Raw genomic sequence first — 17,053 nt, 5'->3', positions numbered from 1 at the left:
GTTGATTAAGTTTAAATCTGTCACTTTTACCTGGGGGCGGGGGAAGGGGGGGAAACTGTAGGCTTATGTGGTGAAATAAACCATTTATTTCAAAACTAAACTTTGAAGTTTGAAAATAAAAGATAGAGTTATGGCCCAGTACGCAAAGGGCTATTCCAAACTGGAGGGCTCATCTGAATTTCAAATGGTGAGTCACACCCTAATACAGCTTTCCAGATGGCTTAGTGGTAAAGAATCCACCTGCCAATGCAGGAGATGCAAGAGACGTGGTTCAATCCCTAGAATGGGAAGATCTCCTGGAGGAGGAAATGGAAATCCACTACAGCATTGTTGCCGGGGAAACCCCATGGACAGAGGAGCCTGGCAGGCTACAGTCCATGGGATCACAGGGAGCTGGACACAACACCCTAACAGGTGAGTCCCCACTTCCATGTGCAGGAGTGGGCTCTGGGAACCCAGCCCTGCAGACAGCACAGAACCACCACTAACATTCTCACCAGGTCACGGATGGGCTTCCCTATAGACGAGCTAAATGCACAGGACCTGGAAAGAAAATCATTCAATCTTGCCTGCCTATAATCCTGGTCAAAAGTAGAAGAAATTCTTTCCTAGGGACTTCCTGGTGGTCTCGTGGTTGAGAATCTGCCTTGCCATGCAGGAGTTGCATGTTTAATTCCTGGTTGGGGAACCAATAAGATCCCACATTCTTCAGAGCAACTAAGCCCGCTTGCCACAACTAGAGAGTCCGTGCACCCCACATGCTGCAGCTAAGACCTGATGCAGTGAAGTAAATAAATATTACAATATACATATGTATATATCCATAAAAAATACAGTCCTTTCCCTTTTCCTTTTGCTGCCTAGAAATGGCACACAGACTCTGAAAAAAAAAAGGCCTAGAAGGTGGAGCCACAGGAGGCGTAGAGCAGTGGTTCTCAAATTTTGCTGCATTACTACACGTTAGAACCACAAGAGAGTTTATAAAACTTCTGACGCCATGTTGGGGGTGTGGAGGTGAGGATGGCTCATTGAATCAGGTCTGTGGGTGAAAACCAGGTGTTAGCATTTGTTAAAGACCCCAGGTGTCTCTAATGCTCAGCAAGGTAGAGACCAGAGGAGGTAAAAGTGGGGTTTCTCAATTAGATGGAGCTTGAGTGTCTGCATTCCTACCAATCTCCCAGGTGATACCCACTGCTACTGGCCCCCAGAATGCACTTTCAATAACAAGGTGTAGGGCTCCTCAACCCCACCCCCAGCGCTGTCCTGGCAACATAAAAGGAGCCAGTGTTAGTCGCTCAGTTATCTCTGACTCTTGACCCCATGGACTGTAGCCCACCAAGCTCCTCTGTCTGTGGAATTCTCCAGGCAAGAATACTGGAGTGGGCAGCCATTCCCTTCTCCAGGGGAATCTTTCTGACCCAGGGGTCAAACCTGGGTCTCCTGCATTGCAGGAAGATTCTTTACCGGCTGAACCACAAAAGAAGCCCAAGGAGCTAAGGCAAAAGAAAAGTGAGCCTGAGGCAGACATTCTCTGTAGTTAGTCTAACCTGATGGGGAGAGGGTGGAGATGGGTGTGTGATGCTATTTGGAAGGGTGGGTCTCATTGCCACAGTCTAGAACAAAGGATTAAAAAAAAAATGTGCATTACCCAAGAGGACGGAATTGCTTGCTGCTTTGAGGTGGGACACCCACTCCGCCTGACAGCCCTTCCCTTCTTCCCCACACCCCAATACCATGCACATGGGAAGAATTGGCTTGTACGTATCTCCATCTATACTGCCCAATTCCTCTGCCTCCCTGTAATTACACAGCCCGAGGAGGAGGGAAAGGGCTCAGTCCCCCCCGCCCCCCCCCCCCCCGCCAGCTTTAGCATATGAATATGCTCCAGGTTCTTGCATCTTTTTATTTAATAATATATGTATATATTTTTAAATAGAGGATAATTACTTGACGGTTTTTGCCACACATCAACGGGAATCGGCATTAGGAATACATATGTCCCCTCCCTCTTGCAGCTCCTCCCACCTCCCTCCCCATTCCATCCCTCCGGTTGTCACAGAATACTGACTGGGTTCCCTTCGTCATGCCTCGAACTCCCACTGCCTATCTATTTTACATCTTGAACCAACCCCCAAGCCATCTCGTCTCCGTGAACTCTGGATTTCCTCTGAGCAAAAGCTGTCTCCTTGCACACAACTTCAGAAAAAGAGCCCTCTGTATGCACCTGCTGTCCACAATTCTCTTAATTTCTACCCTGTTAGTATTTAAAATGTGGAAATACGGCTCCTCCTAAATTTGCACTAATTATTATTTTAAAATACTACCTTATCCACCTACTCCTCTAGGTACCTCCTGTAAGTGGAATGGCACAATATTTGTCCTTTTGTGACTGGCTTGTTTCTCTTAGTATGATGTCTTTAAGGTTCATCCACGTTGTAACATGTGTCAGAATTTCCTTTCTTTTTTAGGACTGAGTGGGCTTCCCACATAGCACTAATGGTAAAGAACCTGCCTGCCAGTGTGGGAGGTGTGAGACAAGAGTTTGATCCTTGGGTCAGGATGATCCCCTGAAGGAGGGCACAACAACCCTCTCCAGTATTCTTGCCTGGAGAATCCCATGGACAGAGGAGCCTGAGGGACTACAGTCCATGGGGTCACAGAGAGTCAGACATGACAGAAGTGACTTAGCACACACCCACAGTGTTATATCGTATGCATGAATCCTATTTCATTCATCGTGTTCACATGCTAAGTTGCTTTTAGTAGTGTCTGACTCTGCGACCCCATGGACTGTAGCCCACCAGGTTCCTCGGTCCATGGGATTTCCCAGGCAAGAATACTGGCATGGGTTGCCATTTCTTCCTCCAAGAGATCTTCCCGACCCAGGGATTGAACCTGCACCTCCTGTGTCTCCTGCACTGGCAGGCGGATGCTTTACCACTGTGCCACCTAGGAAGTCCTATTCATTTATCTGTGGAATGGATACTTGGGTTTCTCCCACTTTTTGGCTGTTGTGTGAATGGTGCTGCTATGAACATGGATGTACAAACACCTGTTTGAATTCCTGCTTTCAATGTTCTTGAGCATATACTTTAAATGGTGTTTTAAGACTATTTTCCAGATGTGTATTTCTAAAATACAGAAATACAATTGATTTTTTTGTGTTGAAAATAAACTACTGCCTTAACTTCCCTGGTGGTTCAGATGGTAAAAGTGTCTGCGTACAATATGGGAGACCTGGGTTCAATCCCTGGGCCGGGAAGATCCTCTGGAGAAGGAAATGGCAATCCACTCCAGTACCCTTGCCTGCAAAATCCCATGGATGGAGGAGTGTGGTAGACTACAGTCCATGGGCTCGCAAAGAGTCAGACACGACTGAGCGACTTCACTTTCACTTTAAAATATTATTACTTTTGATTACTTAGTGTTTTGCATCCCACTCCCCACTTACATTTGCACTTGTTTTGAGGAGAAGGAAGGAGGGCTCGAAGTAGTTAACTCTCAACTTCAACTGTTAATTTCAGGTTTAGTGGAACAAAGCAGCTGAACCACCTGAAAGATCAAAAATCAGACAAGTCTTCAGCCAACAGGCAAATGCTTCACTTGCCTTACCCCAGCCCCAGTCCTGTTTTATTTACTCCGTAACCAATTAGAATCTGGCCTCTGCTCCCCCAGCTGCAATAGAAACTAACATTGCAAGATCCATAAATTAAAAAAAAAAATCCTCGTTGCAACACTGTTTTAGTGAACATTCCTTTCACTGTCTGTTTTAGTTGACATTTTTTGAACATTTCAAAGAAGTCAGACATATTACTATTACCGAAAAAATTACTATACTTATACCTAAATCTATTCCTAGAATGTCATCCTGTTTCATTCTCTATTTTACTTTTATTTTATTGATTTACAATATTAGTTTCAGGTGTACAGCATAGTGGATCTGTATTTTTGTAGATTATAGTCCATTTGAAGTTATAAAGCAGTGGCTATATTCACTGTACTATATGTCCTTTTAGTTCATTTATTTCATACATAGTACTTTGTACGGGCTTCCCTGGAGGTTCAGTGGTAAAGAATCTGCCTGCAATGTAGGAGCCACAGAAGACGTGGGTTCAATTCCTGGTTTGGGAAGATCCCCTGGAGGAAAGCACGGCAACCCACTCCAGTATTTTTGCCTGGAGAATCCCATGGACAGAGGATCCTAGTGGGCTACAGTCCATGGGGTCACAAAGGATTGGACATGACTAAAGCAAATTAGCATGCACTCACTTTGTACATCTTAATTCTATGCCCCTATCTTGCCCCTCCCCCCAACTTCTCTCCCTACTGGTGACCACTTCTTTGTTCTCTATACTTCTTTATTACTTTTTCAGAAACTTTTTATTGTTCACCATTTTTAAAGTCTTTATTGAATTTGTTACAATATTACTTCTGCTTTGTGTTTTAGGTTTTTTTGGACAGGAGGCATGTGGGATCTTACCTCCCTGATCAGGGATCAAACCTGCACCCCACGCATTGGAAGGAAAAGTCTTAACCACTGGACCACCAGGGAACTCTTCTCTTTATTATTTTAATAACATTTCTATACTTCCTAAAATTATAGCAGTTCTTAATTAAAAACTTTCTCAAGGTTATAGTATTCCAACCCAAACCAAAGAGAAAATGAATAGTTTGGGCAGCCAGGTTTACAGGATCCCATTAATCAGCTGATTCTTGGTTACGGCATAAACCCAGGTTTTTTTTACCAAGCGTGTTCAAAACAAAGCCATGGACATCAGGCTGAAACTTCTGTCTTGAGATAATATTCTCTTTTAACATCAATAAAGAAAAAAAATTTAGGTTCATAGTTTTCTTCTTTCCTCGCAGATTTTAGTTTGTAGTAGCCTGGAATTTCCCCACTAAATGTTGAAATCTTTCTTGGCCAGCATGACGTAGCTCATTGTCCTGTTATTGTGATAACCTGGTCTCTCAGCATTATTTACAGTGTATAGATACCATACTAGTGGCTATAGTTCATAGACGCCCCTTAGGAGTTTTGTCTCCCGGGAAAGATAGTATTAAGGCTGTGCAATGAGTGCTGTTTTTCAGACACTTGGCCTTTTCGAGTCATCCTGAAACAGTCTGAAGCTCCTTTCTGCATAGTTACTGTGTGTGAGTACCGTGCCTAGTCCCTCCCCATCTTGGTTCTGTATATTTTCCCAAGGTGATTTGGTAACTCCCAGTTCCCTGTATTTCTCCTTCTCTTCTTATACAGATAGATATTAAGTTTATATCTCTGTTTTAAAGGCAAATAGAGTTAATAGACAGAGAAGGCAATGGCACCCCACTCCAGTACTCTTGCCTGGAAAATCCCATGGACGGAGGAGCCTGGTAGGCTGCAGTCCATGAGGTCGCTAAGAGTTGGACACAACTGAGCGACTTCACTTTCACTTTTCACTTTCATGAATTGGAGAAGGAAATGGCAACCCACTCCAGTGTTCTTGCCTGGAGAATCCCAGAGACAGAGGAGCCTGGTAGGAGGCCGTCTATGGAGTCGCACAGAGTTGGACACGACTGAAGCGACTTAGCAGCAGCAGCAGAGTTAATAGAAGAAATAAAATACTGATTTATATTAACCTCTTTTCATTAAAACTAATAAAAAAATCGGTCCCTTTATAGTCAAACTTCTACATTCATCCTAATGAATTCATCCTAACTTTTACATTCATTCCTTCAGTGTACTTTATATTAATTTTTTCTTAGTATCATTATGAAATTATAGCCTTGCTCAAATTCATCATATTTCAAGTAATCACAGTTATATAACCTTTTTGACGCTCAAGTTTCAATTTGGCCAGTGGGAGACCCGTAAGCTAGCTCTTTTGTCCTTTTAGCACTGTCCCTTGCATCTGTGCTTTCTGGTAACACATGGTCGTTCAGGTCCATTCTACTCTGTGTGTGTGTGTACATACGCCAGGAGTGCTAGTATCCTCCACTCAAGTGTCAGAAATCCACATCTGGGCATTTAGAAAGTTCATGTGAAAATTAGCGGTGAACCAACTGACACTGCTGTTGAGACCCTTCTAGAAGGAAAAATACTGCTGTTTAACACCCCGAGTTCACATTGCCTTTTTTTTCTAATATCATTAACATAATTAAGCCACTGAACTTGATTCATATCATGAGGATTTATCGATAGCCTCTAAGACTTCCTAATATATTTCTGCAGCCAGTGACCGCCACTTGAACCCTGTGTCTTTCATAGCTCCAGCCACAGTATTGGCTTTTGTGCTTGTCTTTGCATCGCGCTGATAGTCCAGGACTCTTGAGCATTTGGTTTCTGTACCTCGTGGCCCTTAGCTCACTGATTTCCAACCTCATCCCAGATGACTCCTTGGCCGCTGGGAGATGAACCTAAGTGTTTCTTGCCCCTGGATGGTGGCCTGTGAATTTTCTGCTATTCGAAGAAAGGCTTGACTTCACTCATCGCAAAGCCTCTTCTCTGTTGAAGGACACCACTTTTCTCTTTGTCCATATTTCCTCACCGCCTCTGTACCTGTCCCTGCAATTTCTAGCCATTGACATCCAACACATTTTACTACAGGTAGAAACCTGTGGTCTCTGGATAGTCTCCTCAATGACAACATTGAAAGGAAAGGACAGAGCACTCTTTTCTCTGTCTCAATCTGGTTCCTATACTTCCTTTGAGAAATCTGGGTTTTCTTACATTTTTCACAAGGAGGATCCTCCTTGACTGGTGAATCCAGACTTTTCTGATCTCTCTGTTCAAAGGATGCAGAGCTCCACAAGCGTGTGCTCTGGTAACATCCTTGGGTTCGGTGGGGAGTAGGGGCCACACCACCTTGTGAGCTGGGCCAAGTATATACACCCTCTCACCTTAACACTTTGGAAGGGGGCTCTGGAAAAGGGAATGAGAGAATGCGTTCTTAGTGAGATAAGAGCTTAGACAGCAGAGAACAATCAAAGGACTTATATATGATCTCTTATTCAAAAGAACTTCGGCAGGATGGAGCCTGGTTTCAGCCGCAGCCTGGGTTTCATTGTATGCTTTTGATCTAGAACAGAGTGCGTAAGAAACACCAGTTTGCTCGAGGTTTCCCATTAAACGATGCAATTTGGGTTGAGAAATATAGTATATATATATTTTTAAAAATAGGTAAATTTTCTTTTAAATTACAATCCTAATGCATGTTTATGTTTTAAAATGGTAACTCAGAATATATATGAATGTACAATCTGCCATTTATGAGCAAGGCTCAGTGCTAGGCCCTTGACATTGATAGCTCTTCCAGTATTCCTAAATACATACTGGGACAGGTACTGTGGTTATAGTGCTCTGTGTTCAGTGTTTCTGCCTTATGATTATTTTTAACTTTAAAAGTTAGTTTATATTAGCGTATAGATGATTAACAATTTTGCGATAGTTTCAAGTGGACAGAAGAGACTCAGCCCTACATATACATGTATCCATTCTCCCCTAAGCTCCCTTCCTACTTATGTTTTATGAAGGATAACTTTTAAGTGGCTGGCCAGTCACCTGTTCACGAACACATACAATTTTTCAGTACTATAAATAATTATTCAATGTATGTATGTGCTCAGTCGTTTAGTCATGTCCAACTCTTTGAGGCCCCGTGGGCTGTAGCCCATCAGGCTCCTGTGCCCATGAAATTTCCCAGGCAAGAATATTGGAGTGGGGTGTCATTTCCTCCTCCAGGGGGATCTTCCTGACCCAGGGATCAAACCAATGTCTCTTATTATTCAATACGTAGTAAAAAGTAAAGCATTGTATTTCCATATCTGTTTGTGTTTCTCTTTTCTTAAGCTACGTTCATTGGAAGGGGCTTCCTGAGCCAGCGGAAGGGACCAGTGTGAGTACCTGGGCTGTTGTGTTGTTCAGTCACTGAGTCGCGTCCAGCTCTTTTGCGACCCCATGGACTGTACCTGCCAGGGGCCTCTGTCCATGGGATTTCCCAGGCAAGAATACTGGAATGAGGTGCTATTTCTTTCTCTAGGGGATCTTTCCAACCCAGAGATCAAACCTGCATCTCCTGATTTGGCAGGTGGATTCTTTACCACTGAGCCACCTGAGAAGCTTTGAGTACCTAGGTTGATAGCACCAAAGACTTTTGTACTAACACAAATTCTTACCTCTGCCAGCTATTTATTATGGAAATTTCTGTCAAACTTTTATCAGCACAGAAAACTTTTTTTAAAAAAAATGTTTTTGCTAGTTTAGTGGGTGAGTAAAATACAGATATTGTTTTAATTAGCATTTGATTAGTTATGAGTGTGAATATTTTTACATGTTTATTAGATTTTGTATTTCTTTAAAATTTCTGTGATCTTTTAATGATATTATCCTTTTCTTTTGTTTTAATGATATTTTGTTTTATATTTTCCTTTTGTTCCTTTTCTTTATTTCTTTTGTTTTAATGATATTATCCTCTGCCCTGTTGGTAAATAACTTTTCCAAAGTTGTGATTTTATTATTGTGAATGATGTTCCTTGACATAGAGGAGTTCTAATTGTGTAATGGCAAAATCTATTTAGCTTTTCTTTTGTACTTACTTCCATTGCTCTTATATTTAGAATGTCTTTCCCTCTCCAGAAATCTGATAATTATTTACTTATATTTTTGTCTATGTATAGTTCTTTAATCCATCTGTTTCAGTGGTGTTTTGGGCTACTGTATGATGAGGCTATTGTTTGAGTTAGTCAATTTTTTTCAATTATTTGATGAATAACCTCTCCCATTTTTTGTTGTGCTTTCTTTACTAAGCTGGAATGTATACCAGAGTCTATTTTAAGGCTTATTGCTCTATTTTATCAGCTGTCAGTTCTCGAACTAGTGCCATACTGCTTTGTTTGATGTTGCTTGCAATATGTTTTAATTCCTAGTTGGACAAGCCTCCTTAACCTAAGTGCCCAGTTTTCCTTTTTTAATATATTCTTAATTTTTTATATTCCTATGAATGAACTTTAGAATCACTACGTCATTAAGAAAAATAACATTGCTTATTTTTTGGTTTTCATCATGTCATTGAGTATTTAACCTAAATATTGTCACTACAAAACCGTGATAGTATTTATTGTTCTTTTGTGCCGTCTTTGTCTGTTTTATATTAGTGCTACACTGACTTCATAAAATGAATCTTTATATTCTTAGCTTTTGTTTTTGTATTTGGAAAAATTATATAATATGAAATTATCTGTCTTTGTGAAAGTCTGAAAGTTATCACTAGTGAAATTTGCAGACAGTGAAATATCTTCAGAGGTCTTGCTGCTGCTAAGTCGCTTCAGTCGTGTCCGACTCTGTGCGACCCCATAGGCGGCAGCCCACCAGGCTCCCCCGTCCCTGGGATTCTCCAGGCAAGAACACTGGAGTAGGTTGCCATTTCCTTCTCCAATGCATGAAAGTGAAAAGTGACAGTGAAGTCGCTCAGTCGTGTCCGACTCTTTGCGACCCCATGGACTGCAGCCTACCAGGCTCCTCCATCCATGGGATTTTCCGGACAACAGTACTGGAGTGGGGTGCCATTGAGTTGGGTAAAATTTGTCATAAAATAATCATTTAATTCATTTTATCAAATTGATTAGCATAGTATTTTAAAATAATATTTTCATACTTATTAAAATCTTCCTGTTTTTATTTTTGTTTCATTTCTACTTTTATATTTTGTTTTTTCTGTTTACTTTTCATCTGTTCTCAAGTTGTGTTAAAACAAAACGCGGTTCTTGAATTTGTATTTCAACTTTACTATTTCTATTTTTAAAAATTTGTTCAATTCTCTATGTTATCTTTAGAAAAATTTTTCTTCTGTTTTCCTTGGTTTTGTCTTAAGTACATTTTAATTATAGTACAAATCCCTTGAAATGTATATACTTTGTCTACTTGTTTTTTCAAAGACTAGTCATTCTGTAAAGGGCTCACATGAAATAATGGTGTTCTGTCCATTTCCTCTTATGCATCTTTACTTTATATATCTGTTTCATAAACTATATATTCTTTGATGTCTTCATTTAGGATGCACATTTTTATGTACTCTTTGACTCTTTTGGTATTATTTGGCCTTGTATCCATTCTTGTATAAATTTTATAACACTACCTCTATTTTTACTTTGTTTCTATTTTTCTAGTAAATATTTATTCATTAAAAAAATTTTAACCTATTTGTGTCCTTCTATTTTGGATATGTTTTTTTATTATTAAGTCACAGTTGGATTTTTCTTAACCCAATCTTGAAGTCTTCACTTCATTTGTGTCTGACTCTGGACAACCCTATGGACTGCAGCCCAACAGGCTTCTCTATCCTTGGGATTCTCCAGGCTAGAATACTGGAATGGATTGTCATCCCCTCCTCCAGGGGATCTTTCCAATCCAGGGATCAAACCCAGGTCTCCTGCATTGCAAGCAGATTCTTTACCACTAAGTCACCAGGGAAGCCCCCAATATTTTAATACAAGAGGTTAAATCATTTAAATTTATTGTTATACCTCTCCATTAACTCATCCTGGATAATCACTTGGGATATCTGGGGGTTTTACTCAGGCAGGGTTTCAGGGAACTGAATCTAAATAGTGACATGAGAAACAGCTGCAGACCTGAAAACAAAGACAAACTCACACTTGGTCATGGGCAAGTTCATTTTTCAAAGGACCATTCTAAGTGTCACATCTGTGCAATTGATCAGAAATCTAGAACAGGAGCCAAATCAAAGAAGGTTAAAAGATCAAGACTCAAGTGAGGAGTAGGATCAGAAAACACGGGTAGGAGAGCTTCGCTGAGGAGGAACACTGGGGAGACTCAAGCATTCTCAATCCTTTACTGTAAGTGAAAATGAAAACAAAAACCATGTTAATACTGATGAACAACAACTCAATTTCTTTTTTTTAACCTCAAGGTCCATCCTGAGAGCATGGACTATTGCAGAGGCAGATGGAAGGAGGCAGCACCACCAGATACCAGAGGGGCCTGAGCTGGGGGTCAGTATAATTAGATTTTATTCTTAAACGTGCTGTTGATGTTAGGGCACCCAGTCCAGAATCAGTTGCCAGGCAGTGCCCCATGCCAACCCCACATGCCTACAGTGGGAATCCACATCCAGCCAGCTCCCAGGAGTGTGGGCCCAGAAACCTGCTCAGCGTCTTGGCACCATCCCAAATCAGGGTGATCCAGTCCCTGCTGGCCCAGGTGGCAGCAACTCACTTTTCCAATTCATGCTTAGGCTAAGTATTGGATTAATTTTTTTCTTTTTTTAAAAACATTTTGTATTGGAGTACAGTTGATTTATAATACAATGTTGTGTTCATTTCAGGTGTACAGTAATGTGAATCAGCTATGAATATACATATCTCCACTGTTTTTTAGATTCTCTTCCCATACAGGTCATTAAAGAATACTGAGTAGAGTTCCCCATGCTATAAATAGGTCCTCATTAGTTACCTGTTTTCTATATATAACCTATTAACATTTTGAGGATCATTTGTTACTGCTGTTAGCCCACTTGACTAACACTGAGAGCAAAAAGGCATTTGATAAAATTCAATATCTACTGCTAATTAAAAACTTGTCAAATGGAACATGATTCTTTATTAACTTGTTAAAAATACCTACCTCGTATCAAATGCCAACATTGTTCTCTTTTTATTATTGGAGGAGAATCGCTTTATAACGTTGTGGGGATCACTGCTGTACATCGAGAATCAGTCATAAATATACATATACATCTCCCCTCCCTCCTGAGCCTGCCTCCTGCCCCCATTCCACCCCCGTAGGTCGTCACAGAGCATCAGGCTGGACTCCATATGTTAAACTGCAACTTCCTGCTGACTATCTGCTTTACACATGAGAGTGTACATTACACGTGAGAGTGTGCATTACACATGACCGTGTATATTACACGTGACCGTGTATATTACACATGAGAGTGTATATGCATCACTGATACTTTCCTAACTTGTCCCGCCCTCTCCTCCCCCGCTGTGTCCACCAGACTATTACGTCTGCATTTCCATTTCTTCTCTGTAAATAGGTGCGTCAGGACTATTTTTCTAGATTCCATATATACGTGTTATTTGTTTTCCTCTTTCTGACTTATTTCACTCTGTATAACAGGCTCCAGCTTCATCCCCTCACTACAACTGACTCAAATGCATTCCTTTTGTGACTAATACTCCATTGTGTGTGTGTACCACATTCTTTATCCATCTGTCTGCTGATGGACATCTAGGTTGCTTCCATTTCCTGGCTATTGCAAACAGTGCTGCAGTGAACGGGGTTCATGTGTCTTTTAGAATTGTGACTTTCGCAGGGTATATGCCCAGTAGTGGGATTGCTGAGTCATATGGTAGTTTTATTCCTAGTTTGATAAGGAATTTATTGATAAATTTCTTTAGACAAAGATTTCCTATTAACCCCACAACTACCCTGTGAAATATGTATTTTATTCCAATTTTAAAGATAGGAAAAGAGAGGCTCTGAATACGTGAGTAAATTTTCAGGACCAACATTAGTAAATTGGAGAACCATTTTCAGAAACCAGGTTTTCCTGCCTCAAGCCCATGATTTGAACCACTGTGTTATTTCATTTTCTTCCCAAATTACAATTTTTCTTGGTTTTTATTTTCCCCATTTTTATAAGTATATATTCTTTTTAATCAGAGAAGGCAATGGCACCCCACTCCAGTACTCTTGCCTGGAAAATCCCATGGACAGAGGAGCCTGGTGGGCTGCAGTCCATGTGGTCGCTGAGTCGGACACGACTGAGTGACTTCACTTTCACTTTTCACTTTCATGCACTGGAGAAGGAAATGGCAACCCACTCCAGTTTTCTTGCCTGGAGAATCCCAGGGACGGGGAAGCCTGGTGGGCTGCCATCTATGGGGTCGTGCAGAGTTGGACACGACTGAAGCAACTTAGAAGAAAAAAATTCTTTTGAATTCTTCTACTTTGGTTCTTCAAAATTACAGTTTAATGTATAGGTTCTCTAATTATCAAATTCATGAATAATATAATAATTCATTCCTCTATAAGATGAGGAATTTAGTACCCTTTTAATTCTCCACATACCTTCTTTCCCACATTCATTGCCAATATCATTTGGGATTATAAACCTATTTATTACTAGTTTTATTTTTAGTTATTTTAAGAAGTAACTACAACAAAAACTTTCCATCTGTACCGATATTCTATATACAGCATTTTTTAAAAACTTAATTCTACAGATTTGGCTTGGACTATTACAATGTTTTTGAACCCACTTTTGATATTCTTGATTTTTTTTTTTTTTGTCCTTAAGTAATATTTGTTCCATTTGAACCTATCTTTCGGTAAATTTTTCAAAAAAGGGGCCTGGGGTATCTTTTTTGAACCCCTGATTAGAATAACTGAGAATGTCTTTTTTGTTTTCTTTGAAGATTAACATCTCATCTTGAGTCATAAGCGTTTTCTCTTAGTATCATTTAGACTTCGCTCTATTATCGTCTGGCATCAGTTGTGTGATGCATTCTCAAATCAGCCTGTTTTCATTTGATGATAAGTGAGTTTAATGTTTTGTCTAGATAGTTGAAGATTTTTTTAAAAATGCTTCATATTCAAAGAAATTTGCTGCTGCTGCTAAGTTACTTCAGTTGTGTCCGACTCTGTGCGACTCCATAGACGGCAGCCCACCAGGCTCCCCCATCCCTGGGATTCTCCAGGCAAGAACACTTGAGTGGGTTGCCATTTCCTTCTCCAATGCATGAAAGTGAAAAGTGAAAGTGAAGTCGCTCAGTCGTGTCCGACTCCTAGCGACCCCATGGACTGCAGCCTACCAGGCTCCTCTGTCCATGGGATTTTTCAGGCAAGAGTACTGGAGTGGGGTGCCATTGCCTTCTCTGAAAGAAATTTGCTAGATCATATCAAATTGTGTACCTTCCTTCATTAATTTTGCCTGGAAGTTGTGTGCTATTTTAAATTGTACATTCAACTTCTTTTCTCAGCTTGAAAAGTTTTCTTCCATCATTATTTTTCTTCAGTGTTGCCGCAACATCATTTTAGTTATATCTTCCTCAAGGGGGTCCTTCTTATCCATATATTAAGTCTTTATTTACTTTTGATCAACTGAATTACCCATCTTTTCTCTCATTTTGTTTTTTCTGTTTCTTTTCTCTACATTGATAGACACCTTCTCAAGCTTGATTCTGTATCATTTGGGTTTTCTGCAATTTGAGTTCTGATCTTCCAAGTCAGATTTCAATCCCACGACTTTCATTTAGGTTTACGTGGATCCAAATCTTATCTGCCAGCTTCCTTTCCAAATTCCTTTAGAATCTAAACCATCTAGCGGGGCAGGGTGACTTTTTCTTCTGTTTTCCCTCTTTGGTTCTCTTCCCAGTACTAGTTACTGATCACGTGGGTCCTGGCTCTTCTGGGGGCAGAACTAGGGAGATGAAAGACGCTGATCAGAGTCTGGACAGGAAGAAGGAGGTGAGTGTCCTCACCAATGGGATAAATGCTAGAGCAGAGGCCGGCATAGGTGTAATGGGATGTAGGCAGGAGTGAGGCGGTGGGGGAGTTGGCAGGGCAGTAGGGAGAGGGTAATCTTAAGGGCTTCCTGGAGGAGGTGACTCTTTAGGTGCATCTTTAGATACTAGTAGGTGTGAGCTGAAGAAAGGGGCGGTAAGGGCAGAGGAAAGAGCAGATGCAAAAGGAGGAGGAGGAAGCATGGTGAGCCCAAGGAACCAACATTAATTAATTCTGGCCAGATTACAGGGTGAGAGCCCAGGGCCGGGGAGAGGGTTGAGGTATTTTTTTAGCTCGCTAGGGCAGCCATAACAAAATATGACAGACTGGGGGGCATAACAACAGAAATTTACTTCCTTCCAGTTCTGGAGGCTGGAAGTCTGAGATCAAGGTGTCTGCAGGCCTGCTTTCCTCTGAGGCCGCTCTCTTGACTGGCAGATCCTGTCGCTCTGTGCTTTCTGTGTCCTTAGCTCCTTTCCTTATAAAGACACCGGTCCTGCTGGATTTAGACCCACCTGTATGACTTCACTGTGCCTTAATTACCTCTCTAATGGCCCCGCCTTCAAATAGGGCCACGTTTTGTGTAATGAGGGGCTTAGGACATCAACATATAAATTTGAAGAGGAGAGCAACCAATCAGCCAGTGACAGGCAGAGACTGGGCAGCCTTCTTGTTCGGTGTATCACAGCCTGAGCACCCCCTTGCCTGTCACCCCACAGTGGAGGAGAATGCCCTGCAGGAGCTAGACAGGCTTTAGTAAGGAAGGCGGGCTGTGGGGAGGACCCTTACCTAAGGTGGGGTGCTCCTCCTCTCATCTGTTTATAATTTCTTTATATATTCTCATCTGTATCTAATTTCACATTCTCCATTTAGGGCTCAGGGGCACCTGAACCTGTGGATTCCCTTTCATGATCTTAGTCTATCCTCTCCTTGGAACCCTTTATCACTTAGATCAGTCTGCAAGTTAATGCATTGCATTGCGCTGTGCCTGCCAAGAGGACACAGGCTTAGAGCGCACCTCCCCTCAGGAAGGCGGGCAGCTGTGGCCACTTTCTGCCAAGCTTAGAACCCGTGAGACTCTTGCCATGATATTAACCTCTGAGTCTCCAGCTTCCTTGGCTGGAGATGCTGTGATGCCTTGCAGACGTTTTCAGTGCTGGCTGATTTCATTTGCCTACAGTTGCTGTCAGTACCCATCCTTAGAATAATGCTACAAAGATTGGCATGCATTGTTCAGAGATGAGGAGCAGAGCTGAGATATTCCTTTTCTGAGAAAGAAAAGTAAAAGCGTGGTGTCAGTGAAAGGGGCTGAGAGGGGCACTTCCTGTTGCAAGAAGGATGTACTTTGGTGGGCTGGAGAAGTGGGTCCCTGGGGAGAGTACCTGGAAGGAAGTTGTCTAGAAATCTGGACCCCTTCTGGGTTATTTTCCTGTTCCAGTCAAAAATATCAAGGTTCTTGGCAGGAGGTCTGTTAGACCCTGAGCAAGAAATTTTCCGTTATTTCTAAAGTAAGATAGTCTCTCCACCCTTAAGAAGCTAATGGCTTATTTGCATAAATACATTTTATTTACAGAAATATCAGTTTGTTGTTGTTTCCAGTCACCAAGTCATATTCGACTCTCTGTGACCCCATGGACTGCAGCACGCCAGGCTCCCTTGTCCTTCAATATCTCCCAGAGTTTGCTCAAATTCATGTCCATGGAGTCCGTGATGCTATCATCTCATTCTCTGCTGTCCTCTTTTTCTGCTCTCAATCTTTCCCAACACTGGGGTCTTTTCTAGAGAGTTGGCTCTTCATATCCAGTGACCAAAATATTGGAGCTTCAGCTTTAGCATCAGTCCTGCTAATGAATGCTCAGGATTGATTTCTTTTAGGATGGACTGGTTTGATCTTGCAGCCCAAGGGACTACCCAGAGTCTTCTCCAGCACCACAATTCAAAAGCATCAATTCTTGGGTGTTCAACTTTCTTTATGGTCCAATTCTCACATCTATACATGACTACTGGAAAAACCATTGCTTTGACTATATAGAAATATCAATGAATGTGAAAGTCACTCAGTCGTGTCCCACTCTTTGAAAACCCATGGACTGGGGCCTGCCAGGCTCCTCTGTCCATGGGATTCTCCAGGCAAGAATACTGGAGTGGGTAGCCATTCCCTTCTCTAGGGGATCTTCACGGCCTAGAGATGGAACCCAGGTTTCCTGCATTGCAGGCGGACTCTTTACCATCTGAGCCACCAGGGAAGCCCCAGAAACATCAACAGAAGGTAGCAAATGGTGAGCTCCCTAGATACACTAATGTTGGTACGTGTTTGCTTTTATTCCTTCTCCTTTATCACAAAACTCATTCTCCATAAATATAACATTTTCTAAAAACCGTATTTTCTCATACCCATCCTTCATTAGCTTTTTTTTTTCTTTTGTTTCTCCACTTGGATTTGTTTTTTAAATTGCATCCACATTAATGCTTATCCTTTTTACCTCTTAGTTGAGTTTAAGATATATTCAAACTAAGACATGTAATTAAAAATACAGAACTATGGGT

General features: G+C 41.4%; 1 long non-coding RNA gene across 1 annotated transcript in view; it reads right to left on the bottom strand.

Annotated features, from left to right (window-relative positions):
- Positions 1 to 17,053, bottom strand: part of LOC132343333 (uncharacterized) — a 103,654-nt gene that overhangs the window by 79,452 nt on the left and 7,149 nt on the right. The window contains exon 2 of the long non-coding RNA XR_009492096.1: positions 3,452 to 3,552. This is a non-coding gene — a long non-coding RNA (uncharacterized lncRNA). The remainder of the gene's footprint in view (positions 1 to 3,451; positions 3,553 to 17,053) is intronic.

The sequence above is a fragment of the Bos taurus genome, chromosome 21 (assembly GCF_002263795.3).
Source record: "Bos taurus isolate L1 Dominette 01449 registration number 42190680 breed Hereford chromosome 21, ARS-UCD2.0, whole genome shotgun sequence".
Classification (NCBI taxonomy): Eukaryota; Metazoa; Chordata; class Mammalia; order Artiodactyla; family Bovidae; genus Bos; species Bos taurus.
Note: the sequence above shows the minus strand (reverse complement) of the source record. Positions and strands in the feature narration are given on the sequence as shown.